General features: G+C 43.0%; 1 long non-coding RNA gene across 1 annotated transcript in view; it reads left to right on the top strand.

Annotated features, from left to right (window-relative positions):
* Positions 1-12,886: 12,886 nt before the first annotated feature.
* The window catches only part of LOC110205600 (uncharacterized), a 50,766-nt gene continuing 42,789 nt past the window's right edge, over positions 12,887-20,863 (top strand). Inside the window, exons 1-2 of the long non-coding RNA XR_002323625.2 lie at positions 12,887-13,154; positions 13,584-13,733. This is a non-coding gene — a long non-coding RNA (uncharacterized LOC110205600). The remainder of the gene's footprint in view (positions 13,155-13,583; positions 13,734-20,863) is intronic.

Here is a 20,863-nt window from a genome sequence, read left to right as displayed (position 1 = left end):
GGTTGGAGTGGGGCAATATGTGCAAAGGCACAGAGATGAGAGAATATTGCATGTGAGGAACAACGAGGAAGCCAGTTTGGCTGAACCACAGAGTGTGTGAAAGGAAGACCAGAGAGCTAAGGTCCAAGGAGTGCCAGGACCAGGGTTGGGGTACCCACATCCACTCCAGAGCTCTCATGGTGCATGCTTCATTTTGTATGGGGAGGACAGAGAGGAAATGAGGGGGAGCAGAGAGCCCATGCTGGGGGAAAGAGAGAGTGCTGGGAGGAGATACTTAGGAAACTTGGTCCTAAGCCTGGCCTTCAGGGCTTCTTGGCCTGTCTCCCAGAGGGACATTTGCACCTCTGTGGAAATTTCCTTTCAGGAGGGAAAAAGTGAGAGATGTTGGTTTGCCAGGGCCTGCCTCTCAGCCAGAATCTTTTCTGTCTGTCAGAGCTTGGGCCTGGAAAATAGTCTGCCTCCAGAGCCCTCCCCTGATGTGCCTTGACAAAGGCAGCCCCTCACATCTGCAGTCTGTGGTAATGCTTATGACACTTCTATAGCCAGAGCTGAGGGAGGCAGCACAGGGGTTATTCTCCCCAATTTACCAAGAAGGATCCCGAAGCTCAGAAGGGAAGGGACTTGTCCAGGGTGACATTGTAAATGTCAGGGCCAGGCAGTTGCTTTTGAGGAGGGTGACCCAGGTTCTCCATCAGATCCTCTTATCATTACCTTGCCGAGTGACATCTGGCAAGTCATTTTCTATCTCAGGGTCTCAGTTTCCTCATCTGTAAAATGATGGGGTTGCTTGTGAGATTATATTGAAATTCTTCTCAGCTTGAACTTTCTACAACTATCATTCTGTGATTGCTTCTGAAGCTGCTTGGGTATGGGAGTGCAGGGCACTGAGCTCCATATGCTAGGCACTGTGCTAAGCCCTGAGGACACAAAGAAAGGCAAAAACATGGGCTCTGCCCTCAAGGAGCTCCCATTCCAATGGGAGAGGCAACCTGAAAATAGCTGTGCCATAGATAGGCAATACAAGATAGGCTGGTATTCCCTTCAGAGGGAAGGCACTGAGGTGGGGTGTTGGTTTCAGGGGGAGGGAGGGACCAGGAAAGACCTCCCAAAGAAGGTGGAATTGGAGCTGAGTCTGGAAGGAAGTCAAAGGATCTAGAAGAGGAGGAGAGGAGGAAGGGAAGCAAGTAGAAGCAAGGCCCAGAGAAAAGGCACAAGGTGGGGGGTCAGTGTCGGGACAGCAAGGTGGCCCATGCCACAGAAAGAAGGAAAGTGGCAGAAGATTGGAAAAGTAGGGAGGAAGCAGGCTGCAAAGGTCTTTAACAACCAGGGAGAAGATTTGAAGGGTTTGATCCAGGACATATTAGGGAGCCACTGAAGTTTATTGAGTAGTGTGGTGGTGACATGATCAGATCCATGCCACTGGTGTAGGGAACTCCCTTTAGCAATACCAATAAATAAGAGTTCTGATGCTTCTAGCTTTAGAGAGTTGTCTGAGACAGAGAGGTCAAATGACTTGCCCAGGGTCACACAGACAGGATGAGTCTTCCTGGCTCCATCTACGGCCTGTCAGGGGGTGGAACTGAGGGCAGGGCTTTCTTAGGAAAGTATTCTATATATACAAAACACTGGAGAAATCTCTCTTATATCAACCTGAGCTCAAGTCAAATACATACAGGAATTTCCTTCAAAAACAAGGACTATTTATAAGCTGCAGAGGGATGAGGTGGACAGGGGTGGGGTAGGGAGGACCAAGTCTCTTTACTCCTATAGCAGGAGATTATAACAAGAGGCCAGACAAAACTGTTCAGTATCCCAAATACAGTGGCGGCTTTCAGACTGAAGGGGATCACAGGTCTAGAGTTGGAAGAGAGCCCAGAGGTCAATTAGTCCAACTTTCATTTTATAGAAGAGGCAACTGAGCCCTAGATTTGTGCACTGACTTACCAGGGTCACACAGGCAGTAAGTGGTAGAGTTGGGATTCAGACCCAGCTCCCCCAACTCCAAATCCAGTCCCCTTTCCACTTAATCCTGCTGCCTCTCCCCGTGTTAAGTTTGGAGTCCTTAACCATTTCCTGAGCAGAGTCTCAGATGGTGGCAATCTTAATGATGTAGCTTTGGCTGTCTGAAGAATGACTATTATCACAGACTTACCTGCCTAGAGGACTTAATCCCATCTACTGAGCACGTGCAAGAGCAGCTAGAATACATGTGAGTATGGGGGAGGAGAAACACAGACACAACACACAGATTCCCAGGCTCTTTACCCTGGGTAATTGAGTGCTGGAAGAGACACACAGAACCACACCCAAGGCACAAGAATCTCTTGATAATCCCAAACAATTCAGTCATAACTTTTTTGAACCCTGAATTCTCACCTGGCACTAAACCATTCTCCATGAATGTCCCAAAGATCTTGGAATGATGCTCACTCTCATAACTACCAGCAGGAGGCACTACTTCCTTTGCTTCATGATGACCACAATACCCCCAAGAGTCTTGCCACACAGCCCAGCACTGGCTGGTTCTGTTGCATTTCAAAGCTATGCTGCTAACCCTGTCTAATGACTACTTGCTACCACTGGCCATGGTTCTGAAAAGTCTATGTGGGTCAGACAAAAATATGGTTTGCTTTGGAGTGTGGAGTAGTTAGCCATTTCCTTTTCCAGCTCATTTTACTGATGAGGAAACTGAGGCAAACAGAGTGAAGTGACTTGCCCAGGGTCACATAGCTAGTAAGTGTCTGAGTCCAGATTTGAACTCAGATCCTTCTGAATCTAGGCCAGTGTACCCCATCTCCCTAGCTGAGCCACCTCCAGAGGAGCTCAGCTGGGCCATGGCTCCAGCAGGAGGTGGGGTGGGGAGGGAAGTTCACCATCTGCTTACTTCCTATTTCAATTTATCTTGTCAACTAAATGCTAAGCTCAGTTGTTCTTCTAGAGTTCTTCTAGAGCTGCCCCTCTGGAGTAAAAGATTGAGGTAAATCCTGACAAAAAGTGACTCAGGATTAATGCTATAAAATGAAAATGCCCCCGGTTGTCTCTTCCTTTGTTCTCTGAATAGCTTTTGCTTATTAGGGTGGGGGAAGGGACAAGCAAATGAGGGGATTCAGACACGTTTCTAACCTTTTTAAATTGAATACTCCTTTCCCACAGCCCTTCAGATGTTGAAGACAGATATAAAGCCATCCTTCTCCATCTTTTCTTCTCCTAGTTACATTCCCAGGTCCTTCAGTCAGTTCTCACATGACATGCATCTTGGGATGAGCTTGTCAATATCCTACTGACAACATACCCCAAGAACTGAGCATATTACTGCAGATGGAGTCTCACCAGGGCAGAGGATGATGAGATGATCACCTCCTTAAATCTGGACTATGTACTCTAGATGGGGCCTGTTGTAGCTGAAATATTCATGATATTAAATGGGGTTGACATCAGTAGGGTTTTGGCCACAGAAAGGCCTTTACCGGTGTCCCTACTGCTGCATAAATAGTCCCCTGAAAAGACAAGAGTAATTGTCTATTTGGGATCAGAGTTGTGGGGGAATAATAGCAACATTTTAAAGGGCCAATTAAAAAATGAACATTTGTTCCATGAAGCCTCTTGGGGAATAGCATCCATGCCAATGGAGGACACGTTTTCCATGTCATAGCCCCCAGCATGGTGGCATTTCCTTCTTGGTGTGTGAAGGGAGATGAAAAATGATGTGTTGCTTGTCTTTGAAGCATAGGCTATGGCCCTGGCCTGGGATTTGGATGATTCATGGCTATTGTAATGCGAATCACATGGATTTGTAGATTACTGTGCTGCCATATTAATTATGCCTGAATGTGTAACTGGGATGGATGTGATTATCCCAAAAAATAAAGAATAAGAAAGGAGGTTTCTGGTGGGCAATTTCTCTACTGGTGAAAGAAATGTGAGTGAACCAATATTCATGGTGTGATTATCATATGCATAAAACATGAAATAAATCATAGAATGTCAAACAAGAAGGAGGAACCTTAGAATAGAGAATGCCAGGGCTGGGAAGGGACTTAGAACATGGAATGTCAGAGCCAGAAGGAACCTCAGAGATGTTCTAGTCCAATCTCTGTCAGCCTCATCTGTAAAAAGAAGATTGTAGATTCAGTGATCTCTATGGTTCTTCCCAGCTCACATGGAGGATTCTATTATCTTACAAGAGTGTGGCCTAGTTAGAGGTTTTGCCTTGGAGTGAGTAAGACTTGGGATCAAATTGTTCCCCTTAGTCAACCTTGCTGAGTGACCATGGCCCAGTCTCAGCTCCCTAGGCAACTTTCTAAGGCCATAAACTGCAGAGGAGTTGGTGATCTCTGTTGTTGGAGGGTGTTTCTCTATGGGGAATTCCACACACCAATAAAATACCAGGTCCAAGCTCCTCTCCCCCAAAGATGACATATAGGAAACAACTATTGCCCAAAGAAGGAGTGACTAGTAAAGGCACCATAATGCATAACAACAGTCCTAGCTTTGGAGAAAGACAATCTGGGTTTTGAATCCAAAGCTCTACTAATTCCTACCCATTTGACCTTGGGCAAGTCATTTAACCTCTCTATGCCTCAGTTTCCTCTTTTGTAAAATAATTGGATTTTACCAGATGTTCCCTAGTCACTTCTGGATCTAGATCTAGAATTCTATGTCTTATCTAGCATCACATTTATTGGGATTTAAATCCTGGTCTTCTGAAACTGATACTCATAATATCTAGCATTTATAGTGGGCTTTAAGGTTTATGAAGCACTTCATATTCCTTATCTCATTTGATTCTCACAACAATCATGTAAGGTAAAATGCTATTATTATCACCATTTTACAGGTGAGGAAACTGAGACTGAGGTTGCCTTTCAGTCCTACATCCTCTAATGTTGTCTATAAAGAATTTGAAGCTGAGTGTTGTCCAAAGATCAAGGGAGGGAGAATGGGGTGGGGGCCATAAGAAGGCTGTGGAATGCCAGAAGAATGGAAAAGATGCCATCTGGAAAGATAGGACCAGAAAAAAGAGGGGCCTTTATAGAGTGAGAGCAAGGAGTAAGAGACAGACCAGGAATGAAAAGAGAGGGCCCATCTAGCCTTAGAACTGTGACTCTCAGATATCCTGCTCTACAGTTCAGGAAGCATTTCCAAAGACATTTCTTTACCACAACTCCACAACAGCTCTGAGAAGCACCTCACAGGCAGTACCTTTCAGATGATCGCTTCCATCTTCTAGATGATGAAACTGAGGCTCAGAGATAGGTAACAGAGGACTTGGCCAAATCACACAGGGGGCAAGCACCAGAAGTGGGATCTGCAGCTTTTTAGTGATGGAGCATGCATTAAAATTAGAATTGCAGTCTTCTCGTGGCAGCCAATCCACCCCACTGTCTTGTTCCTTTGCACAGAGTAGATGCTTGGCATCACAAAGAGTTTTCCAACCTCTCCTTCTATGAGAATGCCCTAGGTCTAACCTGGAGGCTTCACTCCTAAATCCCAAAGCAGCTCCTGGAATGGGGCAATAATTAAGGAATCATCATCGAGATCATGTTGGAATAAGAAGTGGATTGAGGACTCAATGAGTCAGTGGGGAGTGGGGAGAGTCTGGCACGGAGGTCTAGGTTACATGGATTCAAATCCGGATTCAATTATTTTCTACCCGTTTCATTTTATTTAAGTAGTTCCTCCTAGCTAAGCCTCAATTTCCTTAACTGCAAAATGGGAATAGTGTTTCCTGCCAAGGCTCTCTCCAGAAGATGTTGCAGAAGGGATTCCTTGAAATATTATTTTACACCCACCAGATTGGCTAAAATGGTTGAAGGGGAAAGCGACAAATGTTGGAGAGAAAAGGAAAAAGTTGGGACGCTAATTGGCTGTTGGTGGAATTGTGAACTAACCCAGCTATTTTGGAGAGCAATCTGAAAGCAATCCCTTCACACCCCAAGAAGTGCCTATACCCTTCCTTTGATCCAGCAATACAACTAGTAGGCCTGTTTTCAAAGATGATTACGGAAAAGGGAAAAGAACGTATGTGTTCTGAAATATGACTTTCTTTGTGATGGCAAAGAACTGGAAATTGTGGGGATTCCTGTCAATTGGGGAATGCCTAAACAAGTTGGGGCCTATGATGGTGGTGGAATACCACTGTGCTAAAAGAAATGACAAGCTCAATGATATTATAAAAACCAAGGATAGATTTGCATGAAATAATGAAGAGTGAAATGAGCGGAACCAAAAGGACATTGGATACAGTGACAGCAGTATTATTTTAAGAACATCTTTGGGTGACTAAGTCATTTTGACTACTATCAATACCCAAATTAACTACAAAGGATGTATGAAGGAAGGTACTATCTGTATCCAGAGAAAGAACTGATAAATAGAAGTATGTATAGAGTGGTTCTAAATACATACACATACTCGTGTCCAGTGGTAGCCATCTCTAGGGCAGGGGTGTGGGAGGAAAAAAAACAGGAAAAAAAGAAAGTTACACAATAACTTTAATATGTATTTAAGAAGAGTAGCCAATCATAGTTAATAGTTTCACAGTTTCATGTGCAATCATCTTTTTTCCTATTCTACTATGTTATGGAAATGCTTGTTTATTTCTTAAATTCAGGATAAACTAAATTTTAAAAAGAAGCTATTGGGAGGAGCAAATGAGACGTGAAACAGGTATGAGTATCATGGAGATGGAATTCTCAGTAGTTTTTCCCTGGACCCTGTACTGTTTGTGCTGGACTTTGATCTGTTTGGACATATTATAGAACACAGTTTTTAACCACAGAATCATAAGATGTCAGAGCTAGGAAGGGTCTTAGAGATCATGTAGTCTAATTCTCTCATTTTACAGATGAAGTACAGAAAGGGATGCTCAAAGCCCGATACTGGCTAGGCCATCTTATTGCTTCAAGACATGAGCATGTTGACCACAGCTATACATCTGTTTGATGCAAACCAATATGAAACAGCCAGCCTATAGAAGGCAAAGGATGTAGAAAGGCCTGGGAAGATGCTGTCAAGTGAGGGACGAGGAGTTCTGGATGACAGCTTGGGGGCACCACATCCAGGGTAATGCTGCTATTTCCTCCATCATATTGTCTCCCCTTGTCAAAATATTTTCTGTCAAGGGAAAGCACTCGTACTCTAGAGCATTCGGGGGGGGGGAGCTGGCAACACAGAGGGGCTGCTGATTCACTCCCAAACATTCTTTCATGTTATCTACACTGGAGCACATTGACTGGAGAAGGGAGACTGCCCACATCCCCCATAATTATATTAGTGAGATGCGGGGAATGCCTAAGGTGTGGTTTTTTTAAATGATTTTTAAAATTTTGTACTTGAAAGTCATCAACAAATAGGAACATTTGTCCATACAAAGGACAGAAAAAGAGGATTGTGTAGGAAACCATGCTTTTATTATGGACAGTTCATTGGGCTTCTTAAAAGAACATCAACTTTAAAAGAACGTGGCAGTCCCAACACTGCCCTTCTCGACTGTGTTCCCTGTGGAATGTTCTGCTGCTCTCTTCTGTTTCCTTTTTAAAATTTAATTGACATTATTTTCTTCTTCTTTGGTATTATAATCACCACCCTTTCCTTGCCCACATAGTACTTTCCCTTCCTCCCATGAAAGCCTTCCTTTGTAACAAAAACATAATATCCAAGCATGCTGACCTGTGTTGTGCTGGTCACATTGGAGAAGATACAGTCTACCATCTCTCTGTGAAGGGTTGGGAAGTACACTTCACCAGCAATCTTCTGAAGTCACGATTGCTCATGCATTGATCAGAATTCAGAGATCTTACAAACTTCCTTCTTCCTTCCTTCCTTCCTTCCTTCCTTCCTTCCTTCCTTCCTTCCTTCCTTCCTTCCTTCCTTCCTTCCTTCCTTTCTTCCTTTCTTTCTTTTTCTTTTTCTTCCTTCCTTTCTTTCTTTCTTCCTTCCTTTCTTTCTTCCTTCCTTTCTTTCTTTCTTCCTTCCTTCCTTCCTTCCTTCCTTCCTTCCTTCCTTCCTTCCTTCCTTCCTTCCTTCCTTCCTTCCTTCCTTCCTTCCTTTCTTCTTTCTTTCTTTTCTTTCTTTTCTTTCTTTCTTTCTTTCTTTCTTTCTTTCTTTCTTTCTTTCTTTCTTTCTTTCTTTCTTTCTTCCTTCCTTCCTTCCTTCCTTCCTTTTTTTCTTCCTTGAGTAGCTCTCCCCATGTCACCCAGGGTGGAAGTATAAGGCAGAGTTGCCAAACATAGGGCTGTTGTCTGCAATATTCTTGAGTCTATTGCAATCAGCTTAAAATATAATGGGGAATTTTAAAAAACAAAACAAACAAACAAACAAATAAAATATAATAGAACATAGATGATATTAACCTGTGTTTTTTTAAAAGTCAATATGTGGCCCACATATTAAAATATATTTAAGTCATTAAAAGATAATGGAGAAAATTTTTAAAATAAATAAATAAAAATATAATAGAACATAGGTGATATTAATCTGTGTGGGTTTTTTTTTAAAAGCTGATATGTGACCCACAGGGATCCTTACATATGGCTTAGTGGATCCTGGTTCTACCTGAGTTTAACCCCACTGGCGTAAAGGGCCACTCCTGCATTCAATCCCATTACTGATTGGCATGGAAGCTTTGACTTGCTCTGTTTAGGCAAATGCTGTACCCAGGCTTCGTGCAGACACCTCAAACACTTAGTCTACTGCAGTTCAGAACTTTTGAGCTCAAGAGATTCACCAGCCTCCACCTCCCTGGAGCTGGGTTACAGGTACCCACCAGTATGACTGGCAGTTGTTTTCCTGTAAAATGTAGTCAATATATAAATTGTTTTCCTGGGTCTGCTCACTTTACTTTGCATCAGTTCCTGTAAATCTTCCCAGATTTATCTGAATCTGTCCCTTTACTAATTTCTTGCAGCACCACAATATTCTTTTACATTCTTAGGCCAAAGTTTGTTCAACCATTGCCCAGCTGATGGGCAGCCCCTTAGTTGGTGGTTTTTTTTGACACTACAAAAGCTGTTATAAATATTTTTGTACATATAGGTCCTTTCCCTCTGTCTCTAATGTCTTTGGAGGTGAAATGCTAGAAGTAGCATTGCTGGGTCAGAATGTATGTGCAAATGGTGACTTTGGAGGGTAAAATTCCAGATTGCTTTCCAGAAGGTCTGGGTCACTTCACATCTCCATCTAATGAGCATTAATTAGCATGACTGTCCTCCCACAGCCCCTTCAGTGATTGCCATTTTCCTTTTTTAATCATCGTTGCCAATGTGATGAGTGCGAAGTGGAACCTCAGAGTTGTTTTAATTTGCATTCATCTTGTTAATGGCTTGGAACAATTTTTCCTATGATTGTTGGTAGCTTGCATATCTTCTTCTGAGAATTGCCTGTTCACTATGGGGGAATGACTCTTGTTCTCATACATTTGTATCCACTCCCCATGTAGCTTGGATGGCATATCTTTATCAGAGAAGTTGATTGCATGCTTCACTTTCTCCACACCCACCCCACCTCAATTAACTGGTTTCTTTCTTATTTTCCCTCCACTGATCCCATTCATGCAGAAGTTTTGTTTTTGATTGCACGTAATTGAAACTACCCATTTTATTTCCTTGAGGAAGGTGTCTCCTTTGTTGCTCTTCTTTTCATCCTCCTCCCAGCTCTGTTCCTGACCTCTTTCCCTGATAATTCCATTGTTAGAAGTCTTCCCTGACAGTGTTATCAAAGCCAGAGATGTTTGTCAAAGATGTTCATAGAAGCCCCATATGTAATTCCAACCCCCCCCCCACAAAACCAGAACATCAACAAAAAAAACTGGAAGCAGTCAAAATGTCTGATGATGAGGAAATAGGAAATAAATTGTGGTGCATGAATGTATGAGCATGCAAGACAGTTAGGATGGGCAAGCATCAGAGACATAAGGAAGTGAAAAGATGCAAAGCATAAAAAAGGAAAAAAAAGCAGAATCAGAAGAGTGGGCACACACACTAACTGGAATCACAGGAGTTGAAGGGGAGGAGGATAAATAGTCAAATTGTCCTGATTGGATTCAGGGGTGGGAATGGAGGAAATGCGAAACTGTCATACTGCTCTATGCTTGAAAATGAATGAATCTTGAGTGTATGTGTATAGCCTATATCAGATTGCATGCTGACTTGCGGAGTGGGGAGGAGAGGAGAGGGAAAAAATTTAGATCTAAAAATCTTAAAGAAGTGAATGTTGTAAACTAAAAATAGATAGACAGATAGATAAATAAAAAATAAGAAAAAAAGAAAATGAATTAATTTCAATGTAAATAGTTGTTAAGGAAGCGTATTTATGTTGATGCTTAATAGCAAGTTTTTATTAAAATATTTAGTTTTTAAAATGATAAAAAAAAATGAACCTTCTGCAGCTACCTGTTGCCTTGAGGATACAACAGGACTCCTTGAGTGTTGTATTTTTGACACCTGTCAGCCTGCCTCTGCAGGCTTAATTTGGGGTTATTCCCCTTGATGTGTTGTGTACACCATCTGACCTGGATAACTTACTATTCTCTTAACCCAGAACTCCCCTCCCACTTTGGTGCCTTTATCCAGGCTGTCTCCTATGCCTGGAATATATCTTCTCATGACCTCCACTTTTTGGAATCCATTCCTTCCTTTAATTCTCATTTTGCACTCTATTTCTTATGGGAAGCCTTTTCCTGATTCTCTTACTTGAGAGAGCTCCCGCTTCCTCAAATTATCTCACATGTATCTAGCTCTTTACACATTAGATCTCTCAAGTAGCATAGAAGCCTCTTGAGGATTGGCATGCTTTTTTCTTTTGTCTTTGTATACCTAGCACTTTGCAATTAATTGTCTTTCACTTATTAAGTGCACATTAATGTTTGTTGGATTGGATTGGAAGAACATAACAGAGAGAAGGAAAGAAAGGAAGGACCACTGGTTATTGGGAGCTAAGTAAGAGAAATGAGGCTTCTCACAGAGGCTAGGGCTGAACTGTCTGTTAAGGACATGGTTTCTCTATTCAAAAAATATTGATATCAAGTGACTAATATGGAAATGTTTTACATGATTGCATATGTATAACCTATATCTGATTGCTTACCATCTCAAGGAGAGGAGAGGGGAGGGAGAGATAGAATTTGGAACTCAAAACTTAAAAAAAGTTAAAATTTGTTTTAACATGTAATTGAGGAAAAATAAAATATATTGAAAATAAAAAGTTATTGAGATCTTTTGTTTTTATATCACCTTTGTTTTTAAATATGTTTCTCCTCCTCACACCCAGAGAGCTATCCTTCATAACAAATAATTTTAAAGAGAGAAAAAGGTCAGTAAAACTAATGCAGCAACTGAGTCTGACAGTATATGCAGTGTTCCACACCCACAGCCTCCCACCTCTCCTAAGAAGAGGAAGGTGCATTGGGAAGCAGTTTCTTGTACTGTGATGAATGGTATGTATCCATGAGTGGTACCCAGAAAGATGTCATTCATTAATGTTTAAAGAAAAAAAAAACAGGAGACAAATAGTAGTGGTTGGTGGCTCCCTACTGAGAGGTACTGAGCTGTCCAAAAGTGGACTAAATGGAATTGTGAGATGGTGGGTGCTTTTTCAGTAGAATTCCTCAAACAAGAGTGTGACCACTGGGTGGGGATGCGGTGGGAGGGGTTGCTATTCAGATAAGGGCAGGACCTGATGCCCTCAGAGGTTCCTTTGTCTCTGAGGCTCTGTGAGAACAAATAACATAGAACTTTGGGACTGGAAGGGATCATCTAGCCCCATCTCATCATTTAACAGATGAGGAAACAGCCTCACGAGGGTGAATTGACTTGTCATAAAGTGAGCTAGATCTTTGTAGTGCTCTAAGTTGTACCCACTATAGCTTCTGCCAGACAGCTTGTCACTTCCTAAGAAACTGCCTTAGATTTACTTTGTATATTATATGTGTACATGCAGTTTCCTGGATAGAATAAGATCCTCTTGGGGAGGGACTATTTCTTTGTTCTCTAGTCCTGTCTTCAGCACTTCGGACAGTGCCTTGCCCATAGTGAGTCCTTAATAACTATTTGGCCAATGATATCAGTACGTCAGTCAGTTAGTAGTAAGTAGTAGACTGAAGTCTTATTACAAACCATTTACCAAATGTCCTGTCCATCTGTCTTCTAACTCAGACTTAAATCTATTTTGAGTTCAGAACTGAAGGAAGTGGTTCAACCTTTGAGTGACTGTTCTGTTTTCTGCCTTGCCACATTTTACTGATTCCAGAGGAAACCTGGCAAAGAGTCCTTTCATTCCTGGCTCCTAAAGCCAGTGATCTTCCAAGCACGGGTCAGCCCTAAGATAGCTGGAAGTCTTTCTGCTGCCCCAGGTCAAAGTATCAAAAGTTGGAAGAAGCACAGAGTGTCTGAGTTGGAAGGGGCCATGAAGTCCCTCTACTGCAGCCTGCTCTCTGTCCTAAGACATCCCTGTCTGGTCACAGCTTGAGCATCTCCCTCCTCCTCCTAGGCTCTAAGAAGCCACCTGGCCCATCCCATACCTGGACAGGAATGCCCTCTACAATATCTCCAGCCATGATGACCCGGTCTCTATCTGAAGATCTCTAGTGGCAGCCCATTCCATTTTTGCATGGTCGCAAGGTTTTTCCTTTATATGGAGGTGAAATCTACCTTTCTGTGACTTCTATCTACTGGGCCTAGATATCCCCTCTGTAATTATACAGAATGATACAGAACCCTCACGTTTTGATGGAGCAAAGTGTTATAGAATACCTTTCCTCTGACAATTCCATAAGGCAAGGAGTGGACGTATTATTTGTACGTGTGTGCGTGCGTGCGTGCGTGTGTGCGTGTGTGTGTGTGCGTGTGTGTGTGTGCGTGCGTGTGTGTGCGCGTGCGTGTGTGTGCGTGTGCGTGTGCGTGCGTGTGCGTGCGTGTGGCTTCAAATGAGCAAGCTCCTCTGATACAGATCACAAGGTGCTTTGCAACTTACAACCTCAGAAAGCTGGCTGAAGGTTAGAGGCTAAGGAACCCAGTCACGGCCACCCATAGCCGGGACGTTCCAGATTTGGCAGCTGGACCCACTTCTTCCTGACTCCCAGATTAAATCTCTATCTACTATATGACATCAGAAAGAGGATATGACTCCCCTATCCCCACCCCAGGGACACGTAGCTAGTAAGTATTGAGATAAGATTCAAACCCAGGTTTCTTCCGACTCCAGGTCCGGGGCTGGCACCACCGCCCCCGGCTGCATCTTCAGACTTCCCCTCCCCCTTTCCCCCACTCCCCACCCGCCCCCCCCTTCAATGGAAAGAACTAAAATCACATTTTAACAGCAGGATGCTTTGGGGTCTAATTACCATGACTCAAATTGATATTTATTATGCAATTATTCATCTTTGTAATTGCTAGTACCCAGAATAAAGAACAAAGACTTTAATTAGAGCACTTTGAATATTATTAAAAGAGAATGTCAGAATACTATCTGGAGGCAGCTTCTCTGTCAAACTCCCCTTGGTCTCTTTACTTGGTGTTTCCAGGCTCTCCCAAGGAGGCTTTGAAACCCCCAGCTTTGTTTCCCCACCTGTCTCATTGTTCTGACAGGGTCCTGAAACCTTCTATGTGCATTAGACTCAGACACTCAGAGGCACCTGGAGAGAAGAGGCAGCCCCTGCCCACCCCACCCCCAGAGAAGAAGAGGGAGATGTGGAAGCAGAAACAAACCTCAGCTATGGTTTCCCTGAGTGACCTTGGGTAAGTCCCCTCTTGAATCTTCAAGTTACTCATCTCTAAAGTGAAAGGATTGAGCTCTGTGGCTGCTGAGGCTGCTTCCAGCTTTGCGCCCTACGAACCCTACAAATCCAAGGTCACAGATTTCACGTGCTAGCTATGTGACTGTGACCGAGCAACTCAACACCAGAACCTCAGTTCTCTCCTCTGCACAATGGGCTAATAATCCCCACTGTACCTCCCTTACAGTCTATAAAGCCCTCTGAAAACTGAAGCATTTCATATATGTCACTTATTATTATTGTAACTGTTATGATCTTTGTTCTCATTCTTCTCCTCTTGTATTTGATGGAGTTCAGATAGAAATGGTTCCAGGACAAGTTCTTATCCTATTATTGCTCCTTTAGAATAATAATAATTAGTAATAATCACTAATGATAATAAAAAGATAGGGAGTAAACCTATTACTTTGCTGGCATTGAGAACTCCCTGGTGCAGAAACTCTCTTCCTCAGGGGAGGCATCACCTTTGCTGCAATTTGCCATCTTAAGAGAGTTGCCCAGAGCACAGAGAAGATAGGTGACTTACCAGAGTCACACAGCCTGTAGGCATCATAGTCAGGATTTCAACTTGGTCTTCTTGCTTCAAAGGGTGGCTCTCTATCCATTTTATCTTACTGACTCTTGATAATGATATTTGCTAGCATTCTTTGAGGGCTTTAAGGCTTGCAAAGTGTGTTACAGATATTAGCTCATTTGGTCCTCACAATAACTTATAGGTGCTACAATTATTTCCATTTTACCGAGAAGGAAACTGAGACCTAGAGAGGTCAAATGACTCAGGGTCACATAGCTCATAAATACAAGTTTGGTGGCCTGCTCCTCAGATATACAAAATGACTGTCTATTTTTGGTAATAGAATAAAAAGGATTGTGATGTAAGCTGTCTTGCATGAATTCAGTAAAATTGTCTTTGGGACAATCCCAGTAAGAGGCAGGATGACGGGGGATCCTGTCTGCACTTCAGTCTGTTCATACATGGCTCTGCAGATTCTCCTAAGTCTCCAAGATATGAAAGCTTTTCATTCTATGAAGCTTTGGAGATGATGAGAATTTGGCATGGTGACATCCGTTAAAATGTTGCTGTTCAAATGCTCTGCATCAAAGTCACATCTAGGCAGTTGTTTTCTCTGCTACTGTTCTGGTCCCTGAAAAGTCTGTTGACTTTTCAAAGATATTTAGGTCTCTGTATTTATAATGCAAGGATACATCTGCTTCCATCCATGAGAGAATGACCTTCTGATGAATAATTTTAGTGACTAGTCAGCTGATAAGTATTTATGTAGCATCTGCTGTGTGCTGTGCTAAGCGTTGGGGAAACAAAGAAAGGCCAAAACATGGTCCCTGGTCATGATGATCTGGCTATGAATCGCCATCTAAACCCTCTCTGTTTCCTGCTTGGGCTTAATCATTTGTTCAATGGTTTTTTGCCAACATATTGCTGATTTAATTCATGTGATTGTCATCCATAAAAGGTCTTTTGATTGCATTTCCAAATCTTGGCCATTTCATAGGCTCCAACAGCAGGTGAACTACCTTCAGTTACAGTTAACAAATTCCATCATGTGAGGCCGTCATCTGGTGCCCCTCTGGTGCCTCCACTGGTGCTCTGCTTGTCCTCAAAGGATTTCTGTAGGTTATTTATCTGAATGCCAATCAATCCTCCTTTTGGGCAAGAAGGGCTAATTTTTGTATAACTGCCTTAGGACCTTGGATTTCATTAATATTTTATAGCTTTTTGTTAGGATATTTTCTGAATTTGTTATGGTCCATTTTGTAGTTCCATAAATGTATATTAAGATGGGGATGGCATAGGTGCTGACTGCTTTAAATGTGTTATTTCCATTTATTACTTTGAATCTACTTAGATTATGTATATCAATGTTATGCATTATATATATTATTATGATTTTTCACTCTTCCACCTGAATCAGCTTTCTTGAATTCTGAGAGCTGTCACCCAGCAGGAAGGGATGAAAACTACAAGAAGAGGTTTTTCCCCCCTCCAGCTGTCCCATTTACCTTCATCTCTGCAAAGATAAACAAAAACTATGGCAAGAGGGATTCTGTTCAGGTGGAATGATAGGTGGGAGGAGGCGTCAAGGTCTAAGGCACTTGATTCTCGTTTCTCGTCTCTACCTGTGAAGAGCAAAAAACGAGGTCTTCTTTGATGGTGGGGGAGGGTAACATTGAGAAGGGAAGGGAACTTCAGTGAGCTCTTTCTTTTATTTCTGTGGGACATACACTTCAAAGGCAATCTCTGGAAGGTGATGAAATGATTTTCACTAATAGAAAAGCATTTTGGAGATGCTTTATGATATTCTTCATGCCCCGGGGACCAAGGACACAGGGCCAGCTCAGCTGAATCACAGCACAAATAGCTCTTGCTCGTGGTTTAACCTGGGGGAATAATGATAAGTCTACAAGGGCGGAGGTATCAAGCCACTCCCTGTTCCGAAGTCTACGGGGCACAGTTTGGACCGACTTTATTTCTGGGGATGCAGCCTACAATGAAGGGAAACGACTTCCTTTTCCCACATTCTTGCTCCTTATCCCTTTACCCCTTGCCCTGGGGACAATTTTTGCTATAGCTTTGTTCATGCCTAGGGTTTCTCCCAAATGGAAGACTAAAAAGGCACTTAATCTATAATATTAATTATGGGGCAGGCAATTTATTTCTACACACAAAAGAACTACTAAACATAAATGACAGTGCACATTTTACAGAATGACTTAAATAGGATTTAGTAACTTGACTTATGAGTACAATTATAATTTGTTAGGAGGTTGATACTCAAACCTAATTGAAACAGAAAGCAGTTTGCAGGGCTACTAACTGGATTTTTACATTTTATCTTGTTTCTGTGCTGTCCAAATAACTCCTGGTATTTATGCGCTAGTAATACATTCTTGGCCAGTCTGGGCCAGTCCTCTCCAAGAGCGCTGACTCACCCCTCGAAGCCTTTTAGCTCCAAAACGATGAAAACTCTAGACCTTTCATTTACTAGGGTCACCTCGAAGCCTGTACATGTCCACTAGAGGAAAGGTATCCATTTACTTCTGATCAGGAAAAGAATAAATGCAGCCTGGACTTGCCCAGCTAGGAAAAGTACTTTAGATGCTGTGTGCTCATGGCCATTTGGAGGCCGGGGTGGGAGTGAGGGTGAGCTACCCTTTTTTTTACCTTCTAATTTCAGGAAGCAGCTTGGAACAGTCTTGACATTATTTGCACCAGAAATACAAGAGAGGCTGGGGGGGCTAGTCACCCACTGGGTCCTCATTTCTTCTGGACCCACAGCCAATAGGGACATTGCTCATCATCATGTGGCCCTGAGCCAGAATATAGGCTCCAAGGCTCCCTGACTCTAGTTGACCAGAATGCTCCATGAGCTGGTCCCTATAAACCAACGCAGCCTCACTATAGTGGGACGGCAGTGGTTATCCAATATAGAGCAACCTCATTGCCTCTATTCTTCAAGGGCAAAATTTCTGTGGAAGTCCTTCATGATATAGCTTGGAGTTTACTCTGGGATTGGGGACATCGCTGCTGACAATCATAGGACGCCCGAGCTGGGAGTGCCTTGAGAACATAGAACAACTATGCAAAGACTATAAAGACGATCTCATTTCTTACATTAATAAAAAAATTGAGGCTTAGAATGTGACTTGCCCAAAATTAATAGTAACTAGCAATTATTTTTGGAGGAGGAGAAAAAGACACTGGTCTTGGAAGTACTATAAAAATGTCTTTAAATTAGTTTTTAAAGACAGATTTAGTTCAGGGTGATAGAGACAGAAACAATAGAGCACTGCCCCCCCCCCCGACAGAAATAGCACACAGAGGCTGCTTCTAGGAGAGATCAGGGTGAGGCTTACTTGGGGTGCTACCTCTGAAGATGAGAAGTGCCATAGGGTAGCTTTCTATTTGAACTAAATGTTGTTATCAGGTGTTAAGCTCAGTTGTTGCTGTGCTATTGAAGGAATATAAGTACTGTTAATACCCTCTGAATTTCACTGCCCTAGGACAAGACCCCAACTGCCCCCTTCTATTTACAACTCTGTCCAATGTCAAATAGTGATTTAATGGTAGTACCTGGACTAGATAGCTCCTAGGTCTCCTGAATAGCAGAAAAAATAGCAGGGTTTAGGGATGCAGAGAAAGCAATAGGGGAGGATTTTTGCTTGGACTCAATTACCTCTGAGATTCTTCCATTTCCAGATATTGACTCTTTGATAGGGAGAGAAGCAATGTTCCCTGGCCTCTTCACTATTCCTAGTTTCTGGGCAAGCTGGAGCTCTCATCTGGAGAGAGAGAGAGAGAGAGAGAGAGAGAGAGAGAGAGAGAGAGAGAGAGAGAGAGAGAGAGAGAGAGGGAGAGAGACAGACAGACAGACAGAGACAGACAGAGTGACACAGAGAGAGACAGAGACAGAGAGACAGAGAGAGGCAGGCAGCAATCCTGGCTAAGAAGAGCTAGCTCCTGAGTAAGACTAGGCCTCTCTGGGAGCTCTTTCTCCTGAAAGAGGGCAACTTGGAGCCCTGGGATAGAACAAGCTGCTGGTGTGCTGAGTCTGCTGGCCCTATTAATTTCATTTTCATACCAAAGCTTCCATTCTGTAAAACAAACACACTTAGAGAGATCAATCAATTAATCAATCAACAAACTTTTGTTAAGCACCTATTATGTGACAGGCACTGGGCTAAGTACTAGGGATACAAAAAGAGGCAAAAGGCAGTGGTGTCCTCAAGGAGCTTACAATCTAACGGGGGAGACAACATGCAAACAAATATTTACAAAGCCAGAAATGAGACCTCAGCATCCAACTCCAAGTCCAGCTGGCCTTTCTTCTATAACGTATTGCACGTTCATTAACTCATGGTCCAATTATAGCATTGGAAAAACAAAAGGGAATTCAATCCAAATATTTATTAATACTGCAGGTTTTCTTAAGCTGATGAGTTACATAATAAGGTAATTGGTATTCAGGCACTTAGCCTCCTCACCCTCCCCATCCCCACCCCAGTTGCCATCCCCTCTCTGGGTATTTTTCCATCCTCATACAGCAATTCTATGCCTCTGGAGTGTTGGGATGTGGAGACCTGATCATTTCCATCTCATTAAAATGTTATTTGCAAGTCAATGCCCATGGAAATAATAAGCATGTCTATCAGTTGGGGCCTGGCTTTTCTCTGGAATGAAACTGTGGACCCCAAGGTCAATTGCACCCCAAGCTGGACCTCAGAGTGTGACAGCTGGGGAGGAGCAGTTTAGGTTTAGGGGAGTGACCAAGGAGTTGACTGGAGTCTAACATGGTCACATACCATTGCTCTAATACCTTCAGGTTTACAGAGCTCCTTCCCCACAAGCCCTTGGGAGACTGCAACTTCTTGTAGTATTATCTCCATGTTAGAGATGAGGAAATTGAAATCCAAGTGATTTGCCCACAGTGGCCCAGTTAGTCAGTGCTAGTCAGATTTTAAATTCTGGTCTCCTGACTCAAATCTCACAGCTTTGACTTCCTCTCCCTGAGACTATGCTTGATTCTGTTTGACTCAACAAGAACTTAATTAAGCACCTACTATGTGCCCGGAGCTTTGCTGGGTGTTGGTGGTGCAGAGACAAAATGGAAATAATCCCTGCTCTGAAGGGGCTTATATTCTCCTAGGTTTTATCCTGTGGCCATTTCATTCACTCCTCCACTCAGATGACTCCCAACTCTGCCTCCAGCCCCAGCCTCTCTCCAGAGCCCCGGGTTCAAATTTCTAGCTACTTATAGCACATCTCCACCTGGAAACACTGATACCTCTGGCTATCTTGATAGGTAGTGAGGTCCCCATCACACTTCTCCCTTCCTTTTATCCTGGAGCCAGACCTCCCAGAACCCATCCCAGAACCTAGACTGCTCACAGAGCTTTGGAGTCACCAAAACTCTTCCCTCTAGTGAAATGGAAGACAAGTGCGCCTTGCCATGTTCCCTGCATCCTGTGGTTCTCCAGGGCTCATCATCCCCTGCCTCTATTCTCTTCAGACCCTCAGCACTGTCCTCTGATGTATTGGTATAACCCACAGAGCCTCGGGCCTTGCTATCCACCCCCTGATGTGCCCTTAAGACTCTCAGTCTTTCCATAATAATAGCTAATATTTATGATTTAAAGTTTGCAACTCAGCTTTCTTTTATGTATTGTTTCTCCTGATTAGAATGTGAACTGCTTAAGAACAGGGACCAATTTGCTTTTTTTTTTTTTAATACCCAGCACATAGTATAATGATTGACTGTAGTAAGTTCTTAACTTTCATTCATTCATTCATTCATTCATTCATTCATTCATTCATTCATTCATCTAGCTTCTTCTCAAAGACTTCCAATGTCGAGTAACTCAGCACCTCCAAAGGCAGCCCTAACCTAGGCTGAGGTCCCCTTGAGCCAATGACATCAGTGGCTCGGTTTTTCTTCAGAGAAGGTCAGGTGTCTTTTCAGAGAGACAGCTCCCAACAAAGAGCCAGAGAAGCATTGATCCGTGGTGAATGTGACAATGAGAAGCCAGACCCCAGGTTGGGAATAAAGATACAATGGCTGTCAAACCCCATTCTCTCCACTCAATTCACTCCTGCATTTTAAATGTCAGGCTTTCTCTTCAGTGACCCTTAGGAAGACATTTATCCTCTGGACAGATGACAGGAAATGCGGTTTGGTTCAGAAATACAAGGGCTGGTGCTGGGACTTCTGCCCCTGCAGCCATTTGACCCTGGCTTGGCAATTCAATGACCTTCAAGAAGAGGTAGAATGTTGTCAGGGAAGAGCCCTGGGTCTGGACTCTGAAGACCTGGTTTGGAAACCTAGATCTGCTCCTTACTACCAGTGTGACCTTGGACAAGTCTCTTTCTTTCTCAGGGTACCCCTTTCTTCATCAATAAAGGGGGAAAGAGGACATGATGATCTCTAAGTTCCTTCGTATATGATATCCCATTTCCCCTCTCCATGTCTTTGCCCAGAAAACATGTCGTCCCAGGCCTGGTCCACACTACCTCACTTCTCACTTCTGTCCCTTTTAAAATCATTAGCTTCCTTCAGAGCTCAGTTCCGGTGTCGCCTC

This window comes from Phascolarctos cinereus, unplaced genomic scaffold (assembly GCF_003287225.1).
Source record: "Phascolarctos cinereus isolate Bilbo 61053 unplaced genomic scaffold, phaCin_HiC Scaffold_1;HRSCAF=81, whole genome shotgun sequence".
Taxonomy (NCBI): domain Eukaryota; kingdom Metazoa; phylum Chordata; class Mammalia; order Diprotodontia; family Phascolarctidae; genus Phascolarctos; species Phascolarctos cinereus.
This window is presented reverse-complemented; position numbering and strand designations above follow the sequence as displayed.